Source organism: Scyliorhinus canicula, chromosome 3 (genome assembly GCF_902713615.1).
Source record: "Scyliorhinus canicula chromosome 3, sScyCan1.1, whole genome shotgun sequence".
Classification (NCBI taxonomy): Eukaryota; Metazoa; Chordata; class Chondrichthyes; order Carcharhiniformes; family Scyliorhinidae; genus Scyliorhinus; species Scyliorhinus canicula.
In genome coordinates this window covers 206,391,549-206,414,148 of record NC_052148.1, presented here as the reverse complement: position 1 = coordinate 206,414,148, position 22,600 = coordinate 206,391,549, and positions in this window count along the sequence as shown.

The following is a 22,600-nucleotide window of genomic DNA, read 5'->3' as shown; positions in this document are numbered from 1 at the left end:
CCATCATAGGAGCAGATGCATGTGAATCGCTGAACCTAGTTGAACGGCTGTATGTTCCAGAAAATGGGTGGCCAGCCAAGCTCAACAAATCCCAATGAGATGTGATAGTGCAGTCATTTGATGAGGATTCAGCAGAAGTCCAGGCGGAGGACGACAAATCTGATGAAGAGATGGAAGAGCCAAAGAGCATTCCACACTCCTGGTTAACAGTCTTTAAGAAGGTGTATGTACTTGATGACATGATGCAGGAGAAACGTGAGCTGGTATTAAAGCACCTACATGATGTGAATGTTAAATGTTTAGAACATGATTGGGGGAGGGGTTTCACTCTGGAGATTACGTTTGAGCCTAATGAATACTTTATAAATGAGGTGATTACGAAAGCATGCCGGATGGAATTGCAACCTGACAAGTTTGGATCTTCATTCCTTGATGAACTAGAAATTATAGGGTGCATGGGCTGCCAGATCGACTGGAAGAAAGGAAAAAATGAAAACAATTAAAATTGAGCCGAAGCACAAGGGTCAGAGTATTCCCCAAAGAGTTACCAAAACTGTACCAAATGACTCATTCTTTAATTTCTTGAGTAACGAGGAGCCATTAATCATTGTTCCAACAAGCCAAAAAGGACGACACCTGATGTTATAGATGTGACTTCCACCCAGGCACCAGAGAGGGAGGCTCTCCAACCTCCAGTTGAGGGCACAGAATTGGGCATGGCTACACAATCCCTCGGAAGCACGCTGGTGCCACAGGTCCCAACTGAGGATCCGCACACTTCTGGGCTGGTTTAGTTCAGTGGGCTAGACAGCTGGTTTCTGATGCAGCGCGGGTTGAATTCCCATACCAGCATACCCGAACAGGCGCCGGAATGTGACGACTAGGGGCTTTTCACAGTAACTTCATACTTGCGACAATAAAAGGTTATTATTATTATTCTATGCACAGAGTGCAGACCAGCACTAAAACAGGGGTTGCCAAACCGTAACGTAAAAAGAAAAGTACTCGCCAGATGATCACTAAAACAAAAACGAGGAAGAGACGAAGAGTAGGAGAGCTAGCACATCCCACTGATGAAAACAAAAGAGAAAATGTTGGTGTTGTGACTGACAAGCCAGTGTCAGGGAACATACAACAAAGCAGCAAACAGCATCATGGGAAGAAGCAGGAAAATAAAATGCAGGTGATGCACGTGTGGACATCAAGGATACATGCCTTCAAAAGGCATTGTGTCAAAAGGAGACCGGCACGCAAACCAGTCATCAAAAAGGCTAGCAACAGCCCAAGTGAACACAGGGGTGATCCCATAAGGGAGGCAAAATGACCTGTGCGCAAGATACAGACACCAAGCAGGCATATCATGTTTATGGACGCACCAGTTAAATTTGCTTATATTGTTTATGTATACACCAAATGTGTAAGGTAAAGATAGTAGTCATATTTGTACATAAATATCAATATCTCCTAAGGAAGAGGGGATGTGGTGATATGCCTGTAGATAATATTACATGTACACAGCAGTGTGACCTCCCACCAGCAGGTGGTAACATGCATTAGTCAGGCATCATCCAGTTACAAGCAGAAGGTTGTAAGGCGTACATGAGGACAGTCACACATAAGGGTAGTTCCAGGAGAGTCTAATGTAACTTTATGATAACTTGGTCTTTATAAGATTCTGATCGTTACCTTACCACGCGTACATTAATAAATCATTGTTCTGGCTAAGTCACCAGCAATTCTGTAAAATCATTGCAAGACAAGATTTGGCTCGTTTTACTGAGTGTGCTTTACACTCAATTGGCTCTGTTTTATTCCTTAGCTCTAGAGTTGCCAGGTATCCTTATGATACCGCCACGAGGTTCAAGTTCAAGTTCATAGAATAGAATTTACAGTGCAGAAGGAGGCCATTCGGCCCATCGAGTCTGCACTGGCTCTTGGAAAGAGCACCCTACCCAAGGTCAACACCTCCACCCCATCCCCATAACCCAGCAACCCCACCCAACACCAAGGGCAATTTTGAACATTAAGGGCAATTTATCATGGCCAATTCACCTAACCTGCACATCTTTGGACTGTGGGAGGAAACCGGAGCACCCGGAGGAAACCCACGCACACACGGGGAGGATGTGCAGACTCCGCACAGACAGTTACTCGTGTCAGCGTGCTTTGTGGCATCTTCTGTTTCCTTGAGCGTGCCGTCACTGAGTTCGCGGCGCACCCCGTCTGGAGTCAAGTCCGGCTTACTTAAATCAGCTTTGGCTTGTGGATGCTCCCCGTCCGGAGTCTGGTCTGTGTCACTTGAGTCAGTTTTGGCTTGTTGATGCTCCCCGTCTGGAGTCATTGCAGGTTCACTGGAGTCAGCTGAGATTTCTTGATGCTCCACATCAGGAGTCAAAACATTCAGGAATTCATTTGCTTGTGGAGAGGCTCGGGTGAATGAGGTTTGAAGTAACGTGGCATCACCGGAGTCACCAGTAGTCTCACTGTGATCGTCGAGTGCCTCTTTACATTCTAGCTGAGGTCTGTCACGTTGCACATCTTGTATGGGAAGTGGGATGCCGTCGTCACTTGTCGCACATACAGTGGATAGAGCCTCAGTAGCTTCTTGCTGTTCACTGGAGCGTGGTAGACTGTCACAGTCATCTTGCTGTTCACTGGAGCGTGGCAGACTGTCATAGTTTTCTTGCTGTGCACTTGAGCGTGGCAGACTTGCATCGTCTGCTGTTGGTTGCTCAGAGGAGGTTGCTGGACCCTCATGGTCTTGTTCATGCAAGGACTGCGCTTCGGAGTCTTGCGTTGCTTCTGTCGTGGAGGCTGTCCACGAGCTCGCTGTGGAGGCTTGTGTCACTCGAGTCACTTCTTGTTCATGCAAGGACTGCGCTCTGGAGTCGTGCATTGCTTCTATCGTGGAGTCTGTCCACGAGCACGCTGTGGAGGCTTGTGTCACTGGAGTCACGTTCTGTGTGGAGACGTGCAGTTGTCTCGCTGTGGAGTCTTTCATCGCTTTCTGTGTAGAGGCTGGGACCCTTTGTGGTGCGTGGACCACTCTCTGTGTGGCAGCAGGCTGCTCTCTGTGGGCTTATACCGCTCTCTTGGTGTCAGGCCGCAGCATAATCCTGCACTCACGAGTCGGAATGTCATATGTGCTGGGCTGAAGAGCCTCAAATCCGAAGAACACATCCGCGTCTGTGTCGGATTCTTCACTGTAGAACACATCTGAACACGTTGCGGTTCGGATTTGGTATGGGGTCGCCATCTCCAATGATGAAACCTTCATCTGAGTCGCAGTATTCTAGGACCATATCATCACTTTTTGTGGAGGAGCTGGTGTTGGGCTCGTGATGTCCAAAGAATAAATCAAGGTTGCAGTTGTAGTCTTCAAGGACTGCATCATTTCTTTGGGTGGTGCTAACTGCTTGTTACAGGGTTCTGCAGAGGTTACTTTCAGCTCCTGGTTGAAATTCAGGCATTGTGCTGTCATTCCAGGTGAAAGAATCTTGATTTGAGGCTTAAAAATTTTTTTTTCTTGTTTTGGGATATTTCCACTTTAAGTGGGCGTGGTCCGGGGCCTCTGACATCACGAAGCATGTGACGTAGTGCGTAGGAAGCGATTGTGCATGCGCAGATCGCTGGTCCTTTTCTTTGCGCATTTCTCTCAACTGCGCATGGCCTCCGATCAAAATTGTCGTTCTCTGCTCCTGGACCTCGGCTCTCATGGTGAGTACTGGCCCCTCTCTTACCGTTTTCTGTTGGTTTGTTTGTGCTTTCCTCGCAGTATTGTTCGAATTTGTCCAGGGCTGCCTGGAAGTCGCTCCTATTTTGCCCTCTGGAGAATTTGAATGTTTTGAAGATTTCTTCTGCTCTGGCACCGGCAATGGTGAGCAGAAGCTCTGTCTTTTCAGCATCGGCCACGTCTTATAGGTCGGCTGCTACCAGAAAGATCTCAAACCTTTTCCTGAATGCACGCCAGTTTTCACTGAGATTGCCGTGGCACATGAGCCGCTGTGGAACCGGAATCTAGATCATCTTGTTGCTGGTTGTCACTGGTTGCTGAGTTGTAACTATATGGATTTAAACGGTCACTCTTGTGTACCATGTTTCATTATGCTCTCGATGTGGCATAAGCTGCTTCCTTGATGTGAACTCTGACAAAGGAAGGTTCAGATGTGGAGATAACGTCAACATGTTTATTAAACTATTAGTAATTCTCCGACTCGGATTCTACTCTACTGTTAATCCTTCTATAGCTACTCAGACTGATGAACCAGTCTACTACAATCCACGTGATGGGTGTGATGTTCAATCAACCCTGTGTCTGTATGCACTGAGTGTCTCCACTGGAAAGAGGAAGATCATGTGTGCTGTGTCCTTTATATATGGGTTGGTGTAATACCCCCCCTGTGGACGTGTCACCTCTGTGTGTATCGTGAAAGCCCATTGGTCGTGTCCTATCTTACTGACCTATTGGTTTAATGTCTGTGTGTCATGTCTCTGGTGCTCCCTCTAGTGTCTAGCTAGTCTACGTTGAATTTTAAACTCACCACTATTCTTAGAATTCCCCCATACCAAAAAAAAGGTCGATATTCTAAACGGTGAACAGGGATTCTCACTCCCTGACTCCGATGCAGGCTTCGGTGGGTGCTATTTATGTCAAACTATATTTTCAAGTTATACCCCAGTATAACCCATACCTTCACCGAAGAATTTTACCTACTTACCCCTTAGTAGCATCGATGTCCTGGGTCCTGCGTTGTTAAGGAAGTAAAGTAGGCTAATAATCACTTTTTCAGGTTAAGTTAAGTTATTTTATTATTATATTTTTTCTTTTAAAAGCTGCAAACACTTTCTTTACAGAAAGGTAAAAGGATCTTGCTACTGGATGCTACTGGTTGGTTGTAGAGACCTTCAGGCCCACCTTGACAATCAATCTTCTTAAAATCTGGTCTTCTTGAGATGTATTCGCTGGTGAACTCGGTTGCTGTGTCCTATCCTTCCCATGCACCGAGCTGTGAGAGCTGGCTCTGGCTCTGCTGGCTGTCCCATTTCTTCAGGTTTATATTCTCTTTTGAAGAGTTATTAGGTTTTAACGACTTAATTGTAAATGAGCTTGTTTCACTTTGATAGTTAAAAAGTATCTTTGATGTAAACATTTTAATACAACTAATTATTCATTTTGGGCATAACGTCACCTCTCAGATCTGATTACAAAATGCTTTGGTTTCAATAGTTAACTTTTATTTCTGTGATTTCGAATCGTTTAATTTCCCAGCTCATAACTTTGCCTTTGATTTTGACTTTAAATTATGTCTCTCGTAGACAGGTTGTCTCCAATTTTCTTTTAATTGACTTGATGTTCATAGAATTTTATACTTTAGAATTGACACCAAATTCGACTGAGCATCATCGATCCTTTCCAGCTGTTTACTAAGAAAGTTTATTTCAATTAAGGTGTGAAACTTTGCTTTTAGCTGTATGCTAAAATTTAACTTGGTTATGACTTGAAAGACTTGCCTGTTTTAAACATTCGTCACTTAATGCAATTGAAACTCTAATCCATGCTTTTCCAGATGCTTCCTGAGATAGTTACATTCCATGAAGGTGTGAGCCATTGTTTTAGCTTACCACGTGAAACCTGTGTGTTTGCTAAGCCTGCTTGTGAGCAAGAATCTGCATTTTATAACCCTGCTCTTTGAAGCTGCTATTAAACTTTTGTGGGATCTTTCCCTGTATCCTCTCAAACCAGATATTGCCAGACTTCCATGTTTCAAATGACACATTTTTCTGTATTTTCAAGAACAACGTGTACTTATATTAACCCCTTGTGTATTTACAGTGATGCATATCACCACAGTCACCACATTTCGGCGCCTGTTCAGGGAGGCTGGTACGGAATTTGAACCCACGCTGCTGGCCTTGTTATTCATTACAAGCCAGCTGTGTGGCCCAAACCAGAGAATTTCTCTCTAACCCTTCCATCTCTCCATCTTCAAGAACCATCTCAAATCATACCGCTTTCCTGACCTTTTGTAATGTGTGTTATGGGCCAGGGTTTAGAGAACCCCAAAGTGTATCATGGAGTTCACCTGACCCACAACTTTTAATAGATTGTGTTATGGGGAGCACAACTACAGCTGCGGTACAAAAGAAATGGAAAAGTATTTTTTAAAGCAAAACAATGTTTATTCTATGAATTCAAGTTAACCTTTTTAAAACAAACAGTGAACAACTTAGCAACCATTAATTCAAATACAACCCCCAAAGAATACAACACTAAGTAATCCTTAATAACTTCCCAAACAACATCCAGAAGACAAAAGAAACACCTTTTAACAGAAGCACATTAGGTTTGCATTCACTACTGAGAACATTTATAATTCTGAATTCACCAAATGATCAAGAGATAGTCTTTTCATGGCAGAGAGATCAACAGTACACCTGCTCTGTCTGGCTTCAGCTCCAACACTGAAAACAAAACTAAAACACACCCTGCAGCAAACAGCCTAAAATGAAAGTAAAAAGCTGAAAGACAGCCCAGCTCTACCCACTCTCTGACATCACTGCAGTAATAAACACCCATTTCTAAAAGGTTCTCTCACTACAGATATTTATATACGCACCCATTTATAAACACCCATTTCTTAAAGGTACTCTCACATGACACCTCCCCCCAAGAAAGAAAAACCCATCAACTTCAAGATGGTTTCATTTTCACCTTTTCACCATCCTTTAAGAAATGCACACAGTAAATATACTTTTTCATTTCAAAAAACAACACACGCAAACAAGTATAATAATATAGTCCATTTTTCTTTCTGCCGCCAACTGAAACTGTTTCCATTCATCACATTCGGGACAAAGCGTCGGCTATCATGTTTACTCATCCTGCCACATGTACTATTTTTAAATGAAATGACTGTAACAATAAACTCCTGCAAAACAGCCTTGCATTGTTATTCCAGAATCGCTCCAACAACGTCAACGGATTATGATCAGTATATATAATGGTGTCACACGGATTGCTGGTCACATAAATGTGAAAATGTTACAAAGCCAGCACCAAACTCATGTCTCCTTCTCAATCGTTGAATACCTTTTCTGGTGAGAATTCAATTTCTTTGAAAAATATCCAATAGGCCGCTCTAGCCCTTCATGGTCGTCTTGTAGAAGCACCGCACCTACACCCACATCACTCGCATCAACCGCCACTTTGAATGGTTTTGTATAATTTGGGATGGCTAACACAGGAGCAGTGGTTAACACCGCCTTCAGGCCGTCAAAGGCCTGTTGACACTCCGCTGTCCACTGGAATTTTTTATGCTCATTGAGCAAGTCCATCAGTGGAGCGACCACACTGCTGAAATCCGGTACAAATTTCCGGTAAAATCCACCAAGAAATCGCATTATTTCCCGTCGCGTCAAGGGTCTAGGAAACTCCCCAATAACTTTTGTTTTCACATCCCGTGGGACCATTCGACCCTGTCCGATTGTAAGGCCAATGAAAGTGATCTGTGCTTTTCCAAATTCACTTTTGGCTAGGTTTATCACCAAACCCACCTCCTGAAATCGATCAAATAACTCCTTCAGATGTTTTAAATGTTCTTTCCATGTCTGGCTGAAAATTACCAGGTCGTCGATGTATACCGCACAATTGGGTAATCCTGAAACAACTTTGTTAGTGAACCATTGAAATGTGGCTGGTGCATTTTTCATGCCAAATGGCATAACTTTGAATTGGTAGATACCATATGGAGTCACAAAAGCTGAAATCTCCTTTGCCCTTTCGGATAAAGGTACCTGCCAGTAACATTTAAGTAAATCCAGTTTAGAAATAAAAGCTGATTGTCCCACTTTCTCAATGCAATCCTCCAAACGTGGGATAGGATAAGAGTCCGTTCATGTAACTGTATTAACCTTTCTATAGTCCACATACAACCGTTGGGTACTGTCTGATTTTGATCCCATCACTCTGGGTGAGTTCCATTGGCTGAAACCCACTTCAATTATGCCATTTTTAAGCATACTCTCAATCTCTTTGTTAACCTGTGCCAATTTTAAAGGGTTAACTCTGTATGGATGTTGTTTGATTGGAACAGCATTTCCCACATCTACATCATGTATAGCCATTTTAGTACTTCCCAATTTATCTCTACAAACTTGCCCATGTGATATCAATAACTCTTCCAGGTCAGTTCATTTTTCCTCTGGAAGGTAACTCAACAATTTACCCCAATTTTTAAGAACATCCTAGTTTTCCAATTCAATTTGAGGTATGTCAAATTCCAAGTCATCTGGATTTGAGTAACTTTGAGTTAGAATCATTAAAACCTGCTCCTTTTTCTCTCCTTCCCTTTCAAAGTACCTTTTAAGCATATTCACATGACACACTCAGTGAGTCTTCCTTCTATCTGGTGTTTTTATCACATAATTCGCCTCACTTAATTTCCCTTCAATCTGATAAGGTCCACAAAACCTAGCTTTTAAAGGCTCACTTACTACTGATAACAAAACTAAAACTTTATCTCCCCAGGCAAAACTACGAACTTTGGATTTCTTGTCCGCTACCCTTTTCATCACATTTTGTGCAACTTTTAAATATTGTCTGGCCAATTCAACTGCTCAATTTAATCATTCCCTAAAATTTGACACATAATCCAATAATGTAATTCCTGCTTGCTCACTCACCAATTTTTCCTTAATCAATTTAAGTGATCCTCTTACCTTATGATCAAAAATTAGTTCAAAAGGACTAAATTTGGTTGACTCATTAGGAGCATCCCTAATTGCAAACAATACGAATGGAATTCCTTTAGCCCAATCCTCTGGATAATCTTGACAATAATCCCTCAACATTGTCTTTAATGTCTGATGCCACCTTTCTAACGTTCCCTACGATTCTGGATGGTCTGCAGTTGATTTAAATTGTTTTCTTCCTAAGCTATCCATAACTTCTTTGAATAACTTTGAGGTAAAATTTGATCCTTGATCCGATTGTATTTCTGGGGGTAGTCCATATCTAGTAAAGAATTTAAGTAACTCCTCCACAATCTTTTTAGCTGTAATATTACATACTGGAATGGCCTCTGGAAACCTAGCAGACACATCCATTATCGTCAAACGACATTGATTCCCACTTTTTGTTTTAGGAAGTGGTCCTACGCAAACAATTAGGACCCTTGTAAAAGGTTCCTCAAATGCTGGAATGGGTATTAAGGGTATTAAGGTTTTATCACTGCTTGAGGTTTCCCTATCACTTGACATGTGTGACATGATTGACAACATTTAACAACATCTTCATGTAGTCCAGGAAATAAAAATGTTTTTGGATTTTAGCTTGAGTTTTCCTTATTCCCAAATGACCTCCCACTGATACCTCATGTGCAACTCGCAACACCTCCTTTCTACACCCTACCGGCAATACTACTTGATGACTGTCTGCCCACTTTTCATCCGCCAGCATATGTAAAGGTCTCCATTTTCTCATCAAGACATCACTTTTACGGTACTAACCCTCTGGTATACAGTCAGATTCCTCTTCCGTGTATGCTTTCTGATACATCCGTTTTATTTCTACATCTTTTTGTTGTAACTCCGCCAATTTTCCTGAACTAAAAACATCCGCCTCATCCTCTACATGTTCTTGTTTTTTTTCAACCATCTGATCAAAAATCATTTCTGATAATTGCACTTCAACGTCATCTTCACTCTTTGATTTCTCCTCTTGTCTTAACCTGTGACTTTGCGACCTTGTTACTACACAATCCGGAAAAATCCCAGGATATTCGTCCTTCAACACTTCAGTTGTCTGATTTTCCACTGGCTTATCAACCACATTAGGCATCACTCCAACCTACAATCCAGCTGTATCATTACCCAAGATAAACTGTATTCCTGGACAAGATAGTTTGTCTATTACTCCTACTACCACTTCACCACTCTTCCCTGGACTTTCCAACATTACCTTATATAATGGAACACTACTCCTCTCACTCTGAATTTCACATATTACCACCTTTTCTGACAACATTCTTCCCAAACTACATAACTCCTCATATCTTACCATTAAAGATTGACTAGAGCATAGAGCATAGAACATAGAACAGTACAGCACAGAACAGGCCCTTCGGACCTCAATGTTGTGCCGAGCCATGATCACCCTACTCAAACCCACGTATCCACCCTATACCCGTAACCCAACAACCCCCCCTTAACCTTACTTTTATTAGGACACTACGGGCAATTTAGCATGGCCAATCCACCTAACCCGCACATCTTTGGACTGTGGGAGGAAACCGGAGCACCCGGAGGAAACCCACGCACACAGGGGGAGGACGTGCAGACTCCACACAGACAGTGACCCAGCCGGGAATCGAACCTGGGACCCTGGAGCTGTGAAGCATTTATGCTAACCACCATGCTACCCTGCTGCCCCATAAGAGCTCCCGTATCTCTTAAAATTGTGACCTCTTTACCTGCTCCTCCTGATACACATGAGTAAACTTTACCCACACAAATAAATTCTTTAAAGAGATCTGGCACCTTCTTACCAATCACCTCTTGATCAGGCTGTACAATCTTTTGCACCTCCTTCGCATCACTTGGGCTTTCCTTTACCACTTTACAAACCCCACTGTCTTATCCTGTTTTTCCACATCAGCCTTCCCAGTGCTTTTCTTCAACCACCAATACTGTGACTTTACATGGCCTAGTTTATGACAGTAAAAACATTTGGAACTTTTCATGTCTCTTCCATCCTCCTGGATTTCTTTTTTAATCTGAGGTACACTCTCCTTATTATCACCCATCAGATCACCTTAACGTTTACCACTTGAGTATTTCTCATGTCCCCAGTTTCTATCTCTCACAGGCTGAAACTGATGTCGGAAACCAAGCTTTGATTTATGAACTAATTCATAATCATCTGCCATTTCTGCTGCTAATCTCGCAGTTTTAGCCCTCTGCTCTTCAACACGAGTTCTCACTACATCAAGAATTGAACTTTTAAACTCCTTCAAAAGTATAATTTCTCTGAGAGCTTCATACGTTTTGTCTATTTTCAATGCCCTCATCCACCTATCAAAATTACTCTGTTTGATCCTTTCAAACTCCATGTATGTTTGATCAAATTCTTTCCTTAAATTCCTCAACCTTTGTCTGTAAGCTTTAGGCACTTGTTCACATGCACCTATGATGGATTTTTTCACCTCCTCATACGTGTCAGATACCTCCTCCGGTAGTGATGCAAACACTTCACTAGCCCTACCTACCAGCTTTGTTTGAATCAGTAATACCCACATGTCCTGTGGCAATTTCATTTGTTTAGCCACCTTCTCAAATGAAATTAAAATGGCTTCCACCTCCTTCTCGTCAAATCTTGGCAATGCTTGGACATATTTAAATAGATTCCCACAAAGCCTTCAACTTTGAATCTCGTTCTCACTATCCTCATCACCATCAACCAACTGTACGTTTCCCTTTATGCCTGCCAATTTTAACTGACTGTCTTGTTTTGTGGCCATTTTCTGAAGTTCAAACTCTCTCTCTTTATCTTTCTCTCTGATCTGTATCTCCCTTTCTCTTTCTTTTTGTTCTGCTTGGGCTATTCTTTCTGTTTTCCTTTCTTCTCTCTGTTTTCCTCTCTCTCTCTCTTTCTCTTTATTTTTACTCTCTCTCTCTTTCATATTCAAGCTGCTTTAATTCTTTCTCATGTTCCATTTGTTAAATTTGTAACTGAATTTTGCCATTTCCAATGAGTCAAACTGTATCTCAGGCAAATTTAAATGCTTAGCCAGCACCATAATTACCTCACCTTTTTGCATTTTGTCAGGTAATGTTAACTGCAAGGTTTTTGCCAAATCTAACAATCTGCTTTTAGTCTCTGTCCGTAAGGTACTGTGTGTGACCGTCTACACCCCCAAAAACTTCAGAGCATCTGAAAGAGCCATTGTCCACAACACACTCCCTACCTAAACTAAAATACCACACCTGAAAAGCAACCACAATATGCTCACCCCTCACTGTCTTTAAGTTCACTAAGCCAATCCAATAAATAGACTTTTATTCCGGACGAGCCCCCAAATTGTTACGTGTGTTACTGACCAGGGTTTAGAGAACCCCAAAGTGTACCTTGGAGTTCACCTGACCCGCAACTTTTAATAGATTGTGGTATGGGGAGCACACAGCCCACTCTACAGTTGTGGTACAGCAGAAATGGAAAAATATTTTTTAAAGCAAAACAATGTTTATTCTATGAATTCAAGTTAACCTTTTTAAAACAAACAGTGACCAACTTATCAACCATTAATTCAAATACAAAAGAAACACCTTTTAACAGAAGCACATTAGATTTGCATTCACTACTGAGAACATTTATAATTCTGAATTCACAAAATGATCAAGAGATAGTCTTTTCATGGCAGAGAGATCTGTCTAGCTTCAGCCCCAACACTGAAAACAAAACTAAAACACACCCTGCAGCAAACAGCCTAAAACGAAAGTAAAAAGCTGACAGACAGCCCAGCTCCACCCACTCTCTGACATCATTGCAGTAATAAACACCCATTTCTTAAAGGTACTCTCACTACAGATATTTATATACACACCCATTTATAAACATCCATCTCTTAAAGGTACTCTCACATGACACGTGTCCTGATGTTCACACAGCGGCTTGCCAACTATTCTTCAATTTCTTCCCTGTACAAAACCGTGTGCCACACTTCCTGCATTAAAGGCAGTGTGAGCTACTGCTGAAGTGTTGAATTATTGAAGAACTGAAGTGCACAGTAAAAAGAAATAAATGATAAAAAAGCTTTCCCAGAAATGAAATTGTTAAAAAATCAGTGATTATGTAATGAATGACTAAGTGCGTTGACTTTTAGCTATTGAAGATTCTAACTCTTTCATCTATCAGCATGAACATCAATCACAGCTCTGCAGAAATGTAAGGTAATGTACACCCACACACATCTAACTTAAATAAGATGCATAATGCACAGTCAATTGCACTAATCTCTATGTGACTGTACTGAAAATGGAAAGAGCAGTACAACAAAGGACAAATTGTAATGATGCATTTTTATTCTTCCTATTAAGTAGGAATCCTAATTAGTATTTTTTTTAACCTTAAATCCAATTTGTAGTTAAAGCAAGAAAGATGCATCAAAACATTTTATAATATGGTAAAGATCAAAGCCTGTTGGTCACAATTGTCAATCTGATCCAGAAAACTGAAACCACATAAGTGAGGTGATAGGAATAAATTAATGTTTGAATTTAATGCCCTTAATGTACAGTTTATCCATTTTCATTGTGCAAAAATAGCACGGCAGCTCCAATGTTTGGTTTAAGAAAATGGAACAGCACCAAATCTGCTTATTTCTTCCCCCTTCTTCTGTCGGAGAAGTTAGAATCTTCTTATGTGGGAAATTAAGATGAATTGGGTCAGAATTGAATATTGAAAGCTTAGTTTTATCTTTCAAAAGCTGCTGCCTTAAGAGCTTGCCCAACTGAATTTGAATAGGATGAAATCCTGCGAGATCATCGAATTATCCAGTGGGATTAAGTCAACATTAACTGTTATGTCCCTGTTGCAATCTTGTCAGAATAAAAGAATTTTGCTATCGTTTTGAAGGTCTAGAACATCCCTTTTCTGAACATTGAACCGTTAGAATTTTGAATCTTAGCACATCAAACTTCAGAGCCTGAGGCAATCACTACCACAAGATTATGGGTCCCGTCTTCAGAGGTTGCTGAATAATATCCGGACATTGCATTCAATTTTGCTTTGTCCATCTTTATATGGTGATCTGAATTTCCTTCTTCTGAGGCTGTTCAGCGCTGCACAATCTCTTTGTGGTGACAAGCAACAGGCCAGATTTTGGTGGAGGAGGCGGGAATTGGGACACGGCTTCAATTCTGGGCTGTGACCCCTCCCTTGACAGGAAACAGGAATTGGTTGGAATCTTGGCCAAGTCAGGAATAATTGGTTTAAGGACAGATCTGCTGTCCAATCTGGAGGGGAGTGGGAGGAGGATGCGGGAACAGAGACGGTCAGGCCCGCTGGAATGGTCCACATAGAGTGGCGTCTCAGCAGCCATTACTGGCTGTTGATTGAAAGGGTGAACCAAGTGGTGGCAAGTCACAGTGAGGTAAGTTTAAACATAAAGGTGAACTGCCTTTTGACATGGGATTATGAAGAAAAATATTTCAGGAGAGCGCCCTCTCTTTATGTTAAAAGAAATGTAAGTTGGCCACTGCAAGTCATTTCTCCGTCTTCACCTCCCTTAGCCAGAACTATGCTTCTGCTTTCTTTATCCTTTCACGAGCTGTGAATGTCACTGGCTGGGCCAGCATTTGTTGCCCATCTCTAATTGTCCCTGGACTACGTGGCCTGCTCGGGCATTTCAGAGGGCAGTTAAGAGTCATCCACATTGCTATCGATCGGGACTGACATATTGGCCAGACTGGGTAAGGATGGCAGACTTCCTTCTCTAAGGGATATTGGGAATAAAGTATAAGTGTTTCTCAAAATGCTGGAGATAAATGTTGGAATGATAACTGTTGTATTTTAGCTTTCCTCTTGGATTAGAGTATGTACATTTTGGGCGCGTTTGGTGGGTTGTTTCTCGATGGTCAGGTTGACAAGATTGCGGTCCGTATTTATAAGCACTTAGTTCCACAAATGAGTTCCCATGAGCTTCTCGCCATTACTGGCTGTCTCGCCGTCTGATTCGCTAGACTCGCACCTCAGTGTCTCGCCGCTAACAATGCATGGCACCGAGACCAACACTGCTAGGGTGGCAGCGGCAGTGGAACGCCTGGAGCCCGAGGTCAGCATCATGAGGTGTCCAAAGCATGGCTCAGTCAGTGACCACCATGGCTGAAGCCACAACATCATGTCCCAGCCGATGAGGAAGGTGGCCTTCCACTGCACAGCATGGCCTAGTCACTGAGGAAGGTCGCTGAGGGCATCAATATCATGCTGCAGACAATGGGGAGCTGCCAGGACTAACAGAGCCAGATGGTGCACAGCACTCTGGAGCTCACTCCAGCTGGCCCTCCATTCCAGAGAGATGCCCAGGGCCCTATGGGTACTGTCAGGGAGGAGGAAGCACTGGGGACCAACCCAGGGTCTGCTACCAAGGAGACAACGGTGGTCTCCAGTTCTTTTGAATTCCTCCCTCTCTTGACACAGGCACATCTTACTGGTGTCACTGGCATCGTCGTGCCATCCTGTTCTGCCCACTGGCCTCTGGCTCTGGGCCCCCCAGAAGATGTTCGCCAGTGGCATCAAAGACCATAGGGCGTGAAAAGCAGCAGGCTGCCTCCATCTCTTTGAGGTGCATCCTAGGGATGCACCGAGATGTAACAGTCGACCACGTAAGATCAAGAAGATTGAGGAGCACTGAATAGACACAGGGGCGGGTTGTCGCAATCGGTAGCTAGGGTGAATGAACTGTCCGTTGTTCACGACTAAAACATTTTATACCTGATACATGTGAAGCCTCTGTCATGTTAACCTTCACGCAGGCTTGCCTGCAGCCCAATCCCCTTTGCCCTCCACTGCCCCTGCCCCCCGGCACAGTGGTCTAAAATCATTGTCCCCGCTGGAGACCCCATTCAGAGGCGTGAGCGCGCTGTCCACTGAAAGACAGGAGTCAGAGTTTGGCATAAACTGAGCTGCACCAGATCTTACTGAGAAGTGTGCACATACAGGGGTGGTGGTTGCACACAAGTTGAACACTTAGGGAGTGGGACCACTTTCTGTAATGAAGGCTACTCCCTGATGCCCCAGTGCACACAAGGCAACATAGAACATAGAAAAATAGAGCACAGAACAGGCCCTTTGGCCCAAGATGTGGTGCCGAACTTTTGTCCTAGATAAAGAACAAATTAATCTGCACCTCATCATTCTACCGTAATCCATGTACCTATCCAATCCGCTTGAAGGTCCCTAATGTTTCTGACTCAACTACTTCCACAGGCAGTGCATTCCATGCCCCCACTACTCTCTGGGTAAAAAACCTACCTCTGACACCACATGTGTGCCATCAATTACCCTCCGGACCTGGGGCATCCTGGTGATGATGGCGGTTCCTGCTACCCGGGCATCTTGATGGGTCCAGTCCAGCTCAAAGTTGATATAGTCAGCTGCTCGGGCATACAGGGTATCCATGACCTCACAAATGCACTTGTAGTATGCCGCACAAATCCCCGATCAAACCCTGGAATGAACCGGTTGCATAGAGGGTCAGGGCTGCGGTGACCCTCACGGCCACCGAGAGCGGCTGCCCTTCTCCTCCACGGGGTCCCAAGTCCGCGAGGACGTGGCACATGTGCCACACTGTCTCTTGGTTTTGACGCAGTCTCCTGCGGTACACGCTGTCCGTCATCCCCATGAAAGACCAATGACGCCGGGACAACTTGGGCCATCGCTGTCGTCCCCCTCTGGGTTTCTCCTCAGCCTACCAGGTGGCCGGGTCTTCAGGGTGTGCGGAGGCCCCCTGCACATGGGATGTCGCCACCTCCAGTCTGGGTCGACGCTGTTGCTGCCTTCTTCGCAGTCTGGCTGCCTGGGCCTCCAACAGCACCGCGAGGGCAATCTCTGCTGCACTGACACCACCATCCATTTTGGGATCTGTAAGGAATTGGAGAAGGAGACGGACTGATAATCAGTTAGGGCTTCCACCCCGAGTCCCTCAAATCCCCCAAGCCTCCCCCACCATTACGTGTCCCACCTTCTCTCAGAGTGCCATCCATTGAGCCAGTTGTGCTGGAGAACTTTGCTCCACACAGTCACTCTTGTCCACAGCTGGAGCCCCTAGACCCCAGACCCCTGACAGGAACATTAGGAAGACGGTGCTCAGGTGCCTTCCCCTGATGTACAAACTCACCCTTTGGTTGCAAGGATATCCCCAGTGCCGAAACCCAGCTCTTGAGTGTTTGATTGTTGACTGCCTCCGTGGTGCTGATGCTTCTAGAGGTGAGGCAAACTGTTGAGGCTTCACAGTTTGATTGAGATGCGATGCAATAATTATCATCTGAGACATGGCACATGTACCCACGCAAATCCATTTGAGAATATTTTTGCTTATTAAACGGTCACCAATACCTTCATACTGTTGTATTATTACTGGGTGGCCAAATGCAGAGAAGGTTTGGGGTTGGAGCAGGAAGGGGATGTGGGTGAGGATGGAGGCGCTCTTGCAGGGTGTCGGGGTTACGGGTGCTGGCAATGGCACCGCTCCCGATGGCCCCAGGGAAGCATTTGGTGAGTCCGGTGGTGGTGGCCATGCTGAGGGTCTGGAGGTGGTTTAGACAGCATTTTAGGTTGGGAACTGGGTCGGGGGATGTCAATCAGAGTCAATCATGCATTTGAGCCGGGGAGGATGGATGCGAGGTTTCGGGAATGGGAAGAGAGGGGGATTAAGGAAATTGAGGACTTGTTTCTGCGAGGGCGATTTGTGAGTTTGGAGAGGTTGGCACAGGGTGAAAGCTTTAAATATATACAGGTGCGGGACTTTGCGAGGAAGGTCTTCCCGACGTTCCCGACAGAGCCTGTATCCTCGTTGTGGGAGGCGGTGCTGTCATTGCTAGGAGGCTTTGGAGAGGGGGGGTTGTTTCAGCAATTTACGGGAGGATCTTGGAAGAGGACGGGGGTCCATGCAGGGGATTTAAGGCGAAGTGGGAGGAAGAGTTGGGTGGTGCTGGAGGAGGGTCTGTGGTGTGAGCTGCCGCGGAGGGCGAATGCCCCGAATGCGTGCGCGGGACTGGGGTTGATACAGCTGAGGGTGGTGTACAGGGCGCACCTGACCAAGTCTAGGATGAGCCAGCTGTTTGAGGGGGTGGAGGATATCTGTTTGCAATGTGGGAGGGTCCCTGCGAATCATATGCATATGTTTTGGTCCTGCCCGAAGCTGGGGAGGTTTTGGAGGGCAGTGTTTAGCACAATCACGGAGGTTTTACATGTGGACGTGGAGCCGGGTCCCCTAGAAGCCATATCCAGGGTGTTGTTGAATCGGCCGGAGTTGCAGGCAGGTGCTGGGGCAGATGTTTTAGCCTTCACCTCGCTGATTGCTCGTAGGTGCTTTGTTGTTGGGGTGGAGGTCAGTGTCTCCACCTTGTGCCTCGGCATGACAGGGGGATCTTGCTGGAGTTTCTGACCCTGGAAGAGGTGAGGTTTTCTCTGAGGGGGGGTGAATGATGGGTTCTACAATTGTTGGGGTTTGTTCATCATGCATTTTTGGGAGTTGGCAGCTCCCAGCAGCAGACTCTCAAGGCAGAAGCAATCATTACCTGATAACCACACTAACACAGAGCATAGCAGAGGAGTGAGAGAACACCCTGATGTGACCATCAATTCACTCAAAGACACGAGTAGAAGTAAACTGAGGTTTTAATCAGCTTAGAACAGTGCCTGCCTGTGACTGGTACAATACTGTGACCCGCCTACAGGTTAACTGCTCTTTATACTTCCTTTCAAGGGGAGGAGCCATGGGCGGAGCCTGTACATGCCCCAACATATCCCCCTGTGGGTGAAATCACACAATGGCCCATAGGTGGAGCCCACAAGGTCAACAACATAACAAAGCTGTAACACAATGGCAGAACATGATACTAATACACTGGTGAATTACAAGTACTATACATTCACCACACACCCCTCCCCTTCTTCAGACTAATAGGAGGCCAGCGGATCCTCCCTTGCCTGATTCTAGGCCTCAGAGGAAGAAGAGGCAGCAGCAAACAAAAACTCGGCCTTCAGGCATTTTGCAACCAAAAGCTGGAGCACAAGAAAAACACAACCTGCAGCCACTTGAGAGCTATGAAGTGCTCTCACAACCAGCAGGGCCAATTCCTTATTAGTAAAAGCCTTCATCTGTGAAGCCAGAGGCTGCTGACAGTCAACGGGATATAACCAAGAACAAGGCTCTGTCATGGAAGTGTTTGGTAGGACAGACAGGCAGGAGATGCAGTTGCCCCTTTTATGGGTGTCCACGATATTTAAAGATGGCTTTAAGGCCTGACAGGTGAAAAAACCCCCAACCTCCCCTCGCCCCACCCTGACACAGGGGTGAACTCCCAACCTGGAGTGCTTCAGCCCCCTGGACAATCCCACGCTAGCATGCTGGCAGCATACAGAACCCGTCTGTAGCTGCCAATACAGCCCAGAGAATTGCTGGTCCGTGGCCACGCCTGTGTACAGTGGCGGCCTGCAGCGGCCGCGCTGTGCTGCATGGCGGATGCTGCTCTCGGACCCGGCCCGTGAAATAGTGTCCCCCCTGTGGCTGGCTGCCCCGGACTAGCCCCCACCAGTGCCCCCAGCCCCGAAATAAGTCCCCCTTCCCGAGGATAGGCCCTCCCTGACCGTGGCAAAGCTGGACTGAGTCTGCTGCTGCCCTGACGGACTACAAGCGATCGACGGCGTCGCGAGCCGGGCCGGTGGAGCATCGGGGGGGTGGGCCTCAGGCAATGTCCTGAGGCCGTCGGTACGTGGAGCGGCGAAATCTTTGAGTATACCGCTTTGGAGGGGGCGGAGCATTGCGAAAGCGGCGGTGCCCCCCCCCATTCAGTCGGGAACTGCGATTCTCCGGCTGGTGGCCGAACGCAATTTTGGCGTCGGCGAATGGAGAATATAACCATGCACTTGAAACAAAGGGCTGGATTCTCCAAATCTGAGACTAAGTGCTGATGCCGGCATGGGAACAGTGGCGTTCTACGCCAAATGGTCACTGATTCTCTGTCTGGTGGGGGGCGTGCAGGCACACAGCGTAACCTCCGGCTCTAGCTGCGGATACGGCCGGAGAATTGCCGGGTCCATGGCCGTGCACGTCTGCAGCCGCCTCGCCGTGCAATGGCGCCGGCTGGGCGCGGACCTGGCCTGTCAAATAGTGACCCCCTTTGGCCAAGCTCACCACCCCCGGACCACCCCCCCACCAATGCCCCCAGCCCCCGCCGAAGCCCCCCTGCACGCGGATCGGTTACCCCCCCCCCCCCGACTGTGGCGCTGCTGGATTTAGTCCGCAGCCGCCATGCCGAGTTCCCGAAAATAAATACCACGAGTGACCAACGGGGGCAGAGCATCGGGGGAGGGCCTTGTTGTGTTATGCTGCCTCAGATAACACAGGCTGCTACTTGATGCAGTCTTAACTAAAGGATGCTCCAGACTCTGAAATGAGTTCACCGTGTTTATTGAACTATTAACACAGTTCTCAAATGAGTTCGGCTCTCTGCTAATCTAACTGTAGTAACTCAGTCTAACTGTACCAGCTTGCTCTCAGCCACGTGCTGGGGTGTGATGCTGCTGATCAACCCTGTCTAACTCTCCAGATGTCTGTCTGTGGAAAGAGGCAGGGTTTGAGTGCCTCATCCCTTTTATAGTGTTTATGTCATGCACCCTTGTGGTGATGCCACCTCTGAGTGTCCTGACTGCCCATTGGTTGTGTCCTATTCTGAGTGTTCATTGGTTGCATGTTTGCATATCATGACAGGCCTTAGGTAACGTCCTGAGACCCTCCTGACGGCGTGCGTCGTACTCCTAGAGTACGCCATTTTGGAGGGGGCGGTGCATCGCAAAAACTGCGCCACCCCCAATTTCGGCACCAACGTGGATTCTCCGGCCGAACGCGATTTCAGCGTCAGAGACTGGAGAATCCTGCCGCATTACCTTTTCTGAGACACCCAAATGAAGATTTTATAAATTAGGATCCTTCTAATAAAATATCATCTGGATATTCCTAATCCCATAACATCAACCCAGGAGAATAAACAGCTCAATGAGGTTACGAACCTTGTGACATTACAGGGAGCCTTTCCATGTTAGCCCACTTACATCTAAAATAACAAAACCAGGCCTATGTATGAGGTCAACCATCACTTGTCTGTTAACAAGAACTGAGTAGCTGGTCAGATTCATGTAATGTTTCCTTGCCGAGGCCATCCACTGAATAAGCCATAAACATGTTGACTTGTATAAATGTTCTGCTCCCATGCCAGGATATCTCAGCAGAGTGCAAGCCAAGAAGTCTGGGACAAGGCAGCCTACACATTCTTGGATGTAGACCTTGACACTTGGTGGGCACTGTCAGGGAGAGGAGGGATATATTCCACCCAGGCGGAAAGCAGACACTAATGCAGATGCAGATGCGGAAAGCAGGTCTCCTCTATATCGGAGAGACCAAACGCAGACTGAGTGATCGCTTTGCTGAGCATCTTCGGTCTTTGCGCATTCAGGATCCTGACCTTCCCGTTGCTTGCCATTTTAACAAAAGACCCTGCTCCCATGGCCACATGTCTGTCCTTGGCCTGCTGCACTGTTCGAGTGAAGCTCAACGCAAACTGGAGGAACAACATCTCATCTTCCAGTTAGGCACGCTACAGCCTTCCGGTCTCAACATCGAATTCAACAACTTCAGATGATTAGCTCTACCCCAACTTGACCCATTTATTTTCATCCCATTTCATTTTAACTGTCTTTTACCATTTCTCTCTTCCTTGTCTTTCTTAATATATAATAACCCCCCCCCCCCCCACCCATCTTATCCACCTTTCCTTACCCTTTCTCCTCTTTGCTTCCCCTTCCCCTCCCCCCACATCTCCATCTATCACAGTTCACCCTCTGATGTTAGTTTCTCTGCTGTTTGGCCTTTCACATCTTTTGTTCTCTATGGGGACTGCCATTAGCACTCTTTCCCCTTGGTTTCTGTAGCCATTAGCACCCGGTTTCCCTGGGTTTCTGTGGCTATGACTCATCTTTCATTCTCACTCCACAGTGTAAATACTTCCCACTTTCTCTGTTTGTTAGGTTTGACAAAGAGTCATCGGGCTCGAAACGTTAACTCTTTTCTCTCCCTACAGATGCTGCCAGACCTGCTGAGATTTTCCAGCATTTTCTCTTTCGAAGCAGATGCTACTTGCCATGACCAAGAGGGCTAGAGGTCACTGACATTGTAAATGACAAGGGAGAGCTTCGGCAAGTGGAATCAATCCTGCAAATGCTTCAGTGATCTTTTATGATGTGACAAGGCGAGTGCGACTTCCACAAAATCGGGCAGAGCCTTGGGCAGAGACCTTACAATATTCACAACAGCTGAAGAGATGCAGGGTGTATGCTGCTCCTCAATCCAGGACATTCACTGCCCTTGGCTAAACTCTGAGGCACAGTGCTTCTGGAGATGAGTGACTATCGCAACATGCAGCCTCTAATCATCTGGAGGAGTTTCCATTTTTCATGCAGGACTGTCAGGAGGTGTTATGCAACATCTCACGGAGAGCTTGCAGAGCACTGGATGGTGCAGACAGCCTCAGCACAGAATAGCCTTCTGGGTCTCTTGAGACTGACTGTCATGAATCCCTCTTGAGTCTCCCACAGGTCCCAGCTACATCCATGCCCCCTTCTGCAGAATTCTCTCTCAGACAGGAGCAGGAAGAAGAAATGCCAGCAGATGCAGCATCATATCCGACAGCACACCGACCACCAGAGCAGGTGGCTACTTCTCTGCAGTTAGAGATGACCATAGCAAGAAGTCTTACAACACCAGGGGCAGAATTCTCCGACCCCCCCCCCGGCCGGGTCGGAGAATCGCCCGGGCCGTGTCCCGAA